Here is an 8,075-nt window from a genome sequence, read left to right as displayed (position 1 = left end):
CCAAGAACCAAATGCTTTATCTAGAGAATGACATGGGGATAAAGTTTGTCCCCGTCCCCTTGGGTTCTGTCTGCTTCCCCACCCCATCCCTACAGGCCCCGTCTCTGTCCCCATCCTGTCCCCATGGGCTCTGTTCTCATCTGCAGAAGCCTCAAACACATGATTTTATATTTAAATCTTTTTATTAAAGTATAAAAGAAACAATGTGCTGTGCAACTGTTTATAAATCACAAATAGAAAACAACAATAATAATGAGAAACTATAATAACCCCCCCCCCCACCACCATCTTCTAGCCTTCCAACCCCAACAACAGCTGACTTCTACTACCCCAGGGGTATAAAATACAACCAGTTCTGTATGCCCCAGAGGGGAGAAATATGCCCTATGAAGTTATGATTTTTTAATCGGTGGATAAAAGTCATCAACAATCTCAGGATTCAGTCTAGCTCTCCTGTCTTCCACAGTCCTTCCTGCAATAGAAGATTTTTTTATTACATTTGTACCCTGTGCTTTCCCACTCATGGCAGGCTCAATGCGGCGGGCAATGGAGGGTTAAGTGACTTGCCCAGAGTTACAAGGAGCTGCCTGTGCTGGGAATCAAACTCAATTCCTCAGGACCAAAGTCCACCACCCTAACCACTAGGCCACTCCTCCACTAAGGTGTCTTCTTAGAAGATGTGCTGGTAGCAGGATGTACAGGATCCCCCATGCAAATTTTGCTAACTATGCCCAGTATTTTTGCTTGTTTTAACAAACATAAATAACAGTGCACTTCATTAACAGACTTCAAAGTAGAAAGTGACAGGGGACAAGGTTTGTCCCCATCCTCACAGGCTCTGTACCTATCCCCATGACATCTGTCCCTGCAGGATCTATCCCCGCCCTGACCCGCAGGCTCTGTCCCCATCCCCATCCCCACAGTTACTGCGGATCCCCGTCCCCATGTCATTCTCTAATCTAGAGTTCAAAAGTAGTCGAGAAGGAAACCATTGGCCGTATGTGAATGCTACAGATTCAGCGGCTTCTGACAGTTAAGGGTATCATCTCACGGCTCTGCAAAGCAGGTGGAGTAAAGGGGGATGGACAGGAGAAACAACACAAGCAAAGCTTCTCCTGCCCACTTAAACACGCTTTAAATATCGGAAGGTAAGACTGCGAGTGACAATCGTCTTTGAAATATACTTTTACTAAGGCTACACTGTTAAGGTGATTAAAGTAGAGGATACTTACACAGTCTCACGAGAAGTAGAAAGATACAAGGGAGATAAAGAGACTTTGTAAAAACTGTTTAACTTGCAACTCTGCCAAAGTCATGCTCTCTGCTATTGTTATTCTCCCATTTATTTGCATAAAAGACATTTATGTACATTTCTTGGTTCAGATCACTGATACTGGACTGGTCTAACATATTGACAGAGTGGAGCATGCAGTGTGTGTGGGCTGAAGGCCTTCAGCTTCCAGCATTTGTTCATCCTGGTTCTGATTCCAACCAAATAAATTCTTTACGTTGAAGGTCCCATAATACAGTCTGGGCACACGCTGGGACCACCTTACACATGAAAATCGTTCCCTCCGGATCTTACAAAGATATACCTGGGGATAATTCTATAAAGTAGGTGCTGACATTGACTTACCGATGAAGCACATAAATGTTTAGAATTCTCATCTGGAATTCAGCATAGTTTGCAGGGGATACACACATGGCAGAGCAAGGGCAGGGTGCAGACTTATGTGCTTAACTTATACAATCGCGTGGAATACTGGCGACCCAGCTAATATTCAGTACGAGATATCCGTTATCTCCTCTTACGAACTAGCCACTAACTGTCTGTGTCGTACGATGTAGCCTGCTAAGCAAGAATATTCAGTGCTAAACTGGCTACATTGAGCTCTTAAGATAGGCCACAGAAATAACAGTTATTAACTTAATCGGCTACTGCTGAATAGTCAATTCTGGTCGCCGGATACGTCCTGGCATTGAATATCTGGGGTTAGTCCCGGCCATCAGTTGAATCTCGGGGGGTAGAAGTTATTCATGAATCTTTGGAGCAGAGCTGCAAACGTCTATCCTAGCTCTATGACTGTGAAAGTGCTGACATGGCAGACACGTGATTACAGCTGGTTACAGACGACTCCTTGTTCTTTATAGAATTTAGACGATATGGGACACACAGACCCAAAGGTCACTTCAGGAGCTTAGACTCCATAATTTTCCTCTTTTTAAAGCCAGAGGGATAATTCTACCACCTCTCCTGGCTTAGCATTCAAGCAGTTTCCCTTCTTCCAATACCCCTACATTTTGCTCCTTCCAGTCAGGTCACAGGAGAAACCTTAGTACATCCTATCCTTTGGGCCCCAAATAACAAGCATTTTTCATAGAGATACAAAGGGAGTAACTTAGCACTTTCAGCCCATAGAAATTCATGCAAATTTTCAAAGGGAAATCGTTTCATTTAGAAAAGAAGAAGAAATGCTACTTAAAGGGTTCATGTACTTTTCATGGCAGTAGAAATCTGTATTTGTTAATTTTCAGATAACTGGTAAAATGTGATAAATAAGGACATTTTTGTCATTTACCTTTCAATGAACCAAATAATTGGGGTAGCAGAATTAGCTGAATCCTCATTCATTCCATTTGTTTTTGGCAGCAAAACACGGCCATGGGGCAGACGCAGTGGAGCCACTTTGGGAGGGAGAGAAAGCAAAAACACAGATTCAAAGATATCAGTCTGAAGGATTCTGTTCTAAATTGGTTTTGTTCTTTTCTTGTGCACTGAAATTTAGAGGTGAAGTGAAGCTCTTACTTTTCAGCTCCTTTTCCTCTGCCGTTTTTAATATGTTTCATATTCCTCTGGCAGTACATAGTCAAAGCTTAGGAATTACTCTTACATGCAGATCACATTCAATTGATAACCACCAATGGACCAGATGGGGCCATACTGGATTTAGTGGATACTGATGGCGACCGTGTTTCTCATCTTATAGTAGGCCGTTATCTGGCATCCAGTGACCACCAGATGGTGTGGTTTAATATTAAGATAGGTGTGGAGAGGATTCATTCAAAAGTGAAGGTTCTAGACTTCAAAAAAACTATGGGAGATTTCCTCAAGGACCTGTTGTCTGCATGGGAACATCTGGAAGAAGTTGTAAGGAAAGTAAATAAAAGTAAGAGGAAAAGGAGACTGCTTTGGTTCTCAAAAGTAGCAGATGAAAAGGTAAGGAAAAAGAGATTCACCTTTATAAACTACAAGAGATCACAGAAAGAGGAAGACAGGTGACAATATCTGGAAAAGCTAAGAGAACCTGGTAGAGTAGTCAGGAAAGCAAAGATGCAAATGGAAGAAAACAAAATAGCCACTACAGTAAAATGGTGGGACAAGACATTTTTTTAGATACGTTAGTGATAGGAGGAAGTGCAAAAGTGGCATTGTGAGAATCAAAGGTGAAAGGGAGGAATATATAGAAGCTGATAAAGATAAGGCGGACTTGTTTAACAAATATTTAAATTCTATGTTCACAGCTGACTGCAGAAGACAAACGCAAATAGAAATGGAGAGGTGATAGTGCCTGACTGACCTTCAGAGGACTCTGTTTGTGAGGAGGTGGCTAAACTAAAGGCGGAGAAAGTGATGGGGCTGGATGGCATACATCTGAAGGTACTGAAAGAACTTAGGGAAGTTCTAGTGGCTCAGCAGGTTGACCTTTTCAATGCTTCTCTAGAGTCAGATGTGGTCAAAAAAGGACTGGAAAACAGCCTCTCTCCATAAAAGCAGAGGTAAGGAAAAGGTTGGGAACTACAGGCCAGTAAGTCTGACTTCTGTGGTAAGTAAATTAATGGGAACACTTTTAGAACAGAGAATAGCAAACCTTTTTGGAATCCAATGGATAGTGGCCAAGCCAGGTCACAAATACCTGGCAGAAACCCAAAGAGAAACTAGGCCATCTGCTGAAGGAAAGAATGCAAAGAGGCCACTGCAGACAGCAGCACCAACACAGGAGAAAGCTTGGCAGTGGTGCCAGACAAATCTGATTCATTTTTTTCACTGGGTGATCAGAGAGTTGGATCAAGGGAAAGTACTAGATGTGGTGTATTTAGATTTTAGCAGAGCCTTTGACACGGTTCCTCATAGACGACTAATAAATAAACTGAGTGCCCTCAGTATGGGCTTTAAAGTGAATGACTGGTTTAGGAAATGGTTGAGTGGAAGGTGACAGAGGATAGTGGTAAACAGAGCTCAGTCTGAGGACAAGGATGTTACCAGTGGAGTGCTGCAAGGTTCAGTTCTTGGGCCAGTTCATTTTAACATTTTTGTAAGCCATATTGATGAAGGACTGTCTGCAAGGTTTGCATCTTTGCAGATGATACCAAAATCTGCAATAGGGTAGATACCCTTGATGGTGTGAATAACATGAGGATGGACTGGAAGACCTGGGCATCCAAATGGCAGATGACATTTAATGTGAGCAAGTGCAAAGTAATGCATTTGGGAAAGAGGAACCTGAACTATAGTTACGCGATACAAGGTTTTATATTAGGAGTCATTGACCAGGAGAGTGATCTAGGTGTCATTGTTGATGATACATTGAAACCCTCTGCTAAGTGTGTGGTGGCAGCTAAGAAAGCAAATAGAATGTTAGATGTTATTAGGAAAGGAATGGAAAACAAAAATGAGGATGTTGTAATGTCTTTGTATTGCTCCATGGTGTGACCATACCTCGAATATTGTGTGCAATTCTGGTCACCACATCTCAAAAAAAGATATAGTGGAATTAGAAATGGTACAGAGAAGGGCAACAAAAATGATAAAAGGGACGGGATGACTTCCCTATGAGGAAAGGCTACAGTGGCTAGGGATTTTCAGATTGGAGAAAAGACGGCTGACTGGAGATATGATAGAGGTCTATAAAATAATGAGTGGAGTGAAATGGGTAGACATGATTCACTTGTGTACTCTTTCCAAAAATACTAGGACTAGGGGGCATGCAATGAAGCTACAAAGTAGCAAATTTAAAATGAATCAGAGAAAATATTTCTTCACTCAATATGTAGTTAAACTCTGGAATTAGTTGTCAGAAAATGTAGTAAAAGCAGTTAGCTTATCTATGTTTAAAAACGGTTTGGATACCTTCCTAAAAGAAAAGTCCATAAGCCATTATTACAACGGATTTGGAGAAAATCCATTCCTTATTTCTAGAATAAGCAGCACAAAATGTATTGTACTGTTTGGGGATCTTGCCAGGTACTATCCTCATCCTTCTCAATCTATCTGCTGCTTTTGACACTGTTGATCACAGCCTACTCCTTGATACACTGTCTCACTTGGATTTCAGGGCTCTGTTCTTTTCTGGTTTTCTCCTTATCTCTCCCAGCGTACTTTTAGTGTATACTCTAGTGGATCCTCCTCTACTTCTATCCCACTGTCAGTTTGTGTACCTCTGGGATCTGTCCTGGGACCTCTTCTTTTCTCCATCTATACTTCTTCCCTTGGTACTCTGATCTCATCCCATGGTTTTCAGTATCATCTTTACGCTGATGACTCCCAGATCTACCTCTCCACACCAGAAATCTCAGCAGGAATCCAGGCCAAAGTATCAGCCTGCCTGTCTGACATTGCTGCCTGGATGTCTCAGCGCCATCTGAAACTAAACATGACCAAGACTGAGCTTCTCATCTTTCCCCCTAAACCAACCTCTCCTCCTCCCCCATTCTCTATTTCTGTGGATAACACTCTCATCCTTCCTGTCTCAACAGCTCGTAACCTTGGGGTCATCTTCGACTCCTCCCTTTCCTTCTCTGCACATATTCAGCAGTGCTAAAACCTGTCCTTTCTCTCTCTATAATATCAGCAAAATTCCCCCTTTCCTTTCTGAGCACACTACCAGAACCCTCATCCACAGTCTTATCACCTCTCACTTAGATTATTGCAACTTGCTTCTTACAGGTCTCCCACTTAGCCATCTCTCTCCTCTTCAATCTGTTCAAAATTCTGCTGCACGACTAATATTCCCCCAGTGTCGTTATGCTTATATTAGCCCTCTCCTCAAGTCACTTCACTGACTTCCTATACGTTTCTGCATACAGTTCAAACTCCTCTTATTGACTTATAAGTGCATTCACTCTGCAGCTCCTCAGTACCTCTCCACTCTCATCTCTCCCTACATTCCTCCCCAGGAACTCCATTCACTGGGTAAATCTTTCTTATCTGCACCCTTCTCCTCCACTGCTAACTCCAGACTCCTTTCCTTTTATCTTGCTGCACCATATGCCTGGAATAGACTTCCTGAGCCGGTAGGTCAAGCTCCATCTCTGGCCATCTTCAAATCTAAGCTAAAAGCCCACCTTTTTGATGCTGCTTTTAACTCCGAACCCTTATTCACTTGTTCAGAACCCTTATTTTATCATCCTCACTTTAATATTCCCTTATCTCTTGTTTGTCTGTCCTAATTAGATTGTAAGCTCTGTCGAGCAGGGACTGTCTCTTCATGTTCAAGTGTACAGCGCTGCGTACGTCTAGTAGCGCTTTAGAAATGATAGGTAGTAGTACTTGTAACCTGGATTGGCTGCTGTTGGGAACAGGATGCTGGGCTTGATGGGCCTTCGGTCTGTCCCAGTATGGCAACACTTATATTCTTATCTAAGACTTAGTGAAGCTAGGAGAATGATGTGGAATTTGGCAGCTTAGATTTAATGCCAGGGTTATGCATTTGGGCTGCAAAACTCGATGGAATGGTACAGTTTAGGGGTGAAAAACGTTTGTGCACAGAGGAGTGGGATTTGGGTGCGATCATATGTGATGATATTGAGGTGGCCAAACAGGTAGAAAAGGTGATGGTGAAAGCTAGAAGGATGCTTGGGTAATAGGGAGAGTAAAGATGCCCCTGTAGCAGATTCTGGTGAGACCTCATTTAGATTATTGGGTACAATTCTGGAGATGCACCTTCATCCTAATCACAGACTTTTCATGAACTAGACAAACCATACCCTACACCTAACTGATAACTGAATGACTACTAATGAAAATTACGCAATACACAATAGCACTTTAACTATCATGTCGGAAATGATCTTGCTATATGTGACAATCTAACTTATGTTACAGTTTACTCTATCACTCAGGAACCTCTTTGTAATACTATACTGTACTATACTTTACTATGTATGCACCTTAATATAAAATCTTTTGTAATTCTCTAGCCGGAAATGGCGATCGCCATTACGGCATAATGTAAGCCACATTGAGCCTGCAAATTGGTGGGAAGATGCGGGATACAAATGCTACAAATAAACAAAATAAATAAATAAGAACGTAAGCACTGCCATGCTGGGAAAAGACCAAAGGTTCATCAAGCCCAGCACTCCATCTCCGACAGCGGCCAATCCAGGCCCCAAGAACCTGGCAAAATCCCAAAATTTAAAATAAAAATAAGAGATAAACAAGATTGAGTTGTCCCAGAGGGCAGTTACCAAAATGGTAAGTGCTCTTTGTTGAGAGTCGAGGAGTGGCCTAGTGGTTAGGTTGGTGGAGTTTGGTCCTGAGGAACTGAGGAACTGAGTTCGATTCCTACTTCAGGCACAGGCAGCTCCTTGTGACTCTGGGCAAGTCACTTAACCCTCCATTGCCCCATGTAAGCCGCATTGAGCCTGCCATGAGTGGGAAAGTGCAGGGTACAAATGTAACAAAAATAAAATAGATACTATTGGAGATTCTACATGGAATGTTGCTACTATTGGAGATTCTACATGGAATGCTGCTATTCCACTAGCAACATTCCATGTAGAATCTCAAATAGTAGCAACAGTGGAGGAGTGGCCTAGTGGTTAGGGTGGTGGACTTTGGTCCTGGGGAACTGAGTTTGATTCCCACTTCAGGCACAGGCAGCTCCTTGTGACTCTGGGCAAGTCACTTAACCCTCCATTGCCCCATGTAAGCCGCATTGAGCCTGCCATGAGTGTGAAAGCGCAGGGTACAAATGTAACAAAAATAAAATAGATACTATTGGAGATTCTACATGGAATGTTGCTACTATTGGAGATTCTACATGGAATGTTGCTATTCCACTAGCAACATTCCA

This window comes from Microcaecilia unicolor, chromosome 10 (assembly GCF_901765095.1).
Source record: "Microcaecilia unicolor chromosome 10, aMicUni1.1, whole genome shotgun sequence".
NCBI lineage: Eukaryota > Metazoa > Chordata > Amphibia > Gymnophiona > Siphonopidae > Microcaecilia > Microcaecilia unicolor.
This window is presented reverse-complemented; position numbering follows the sequence as displayed.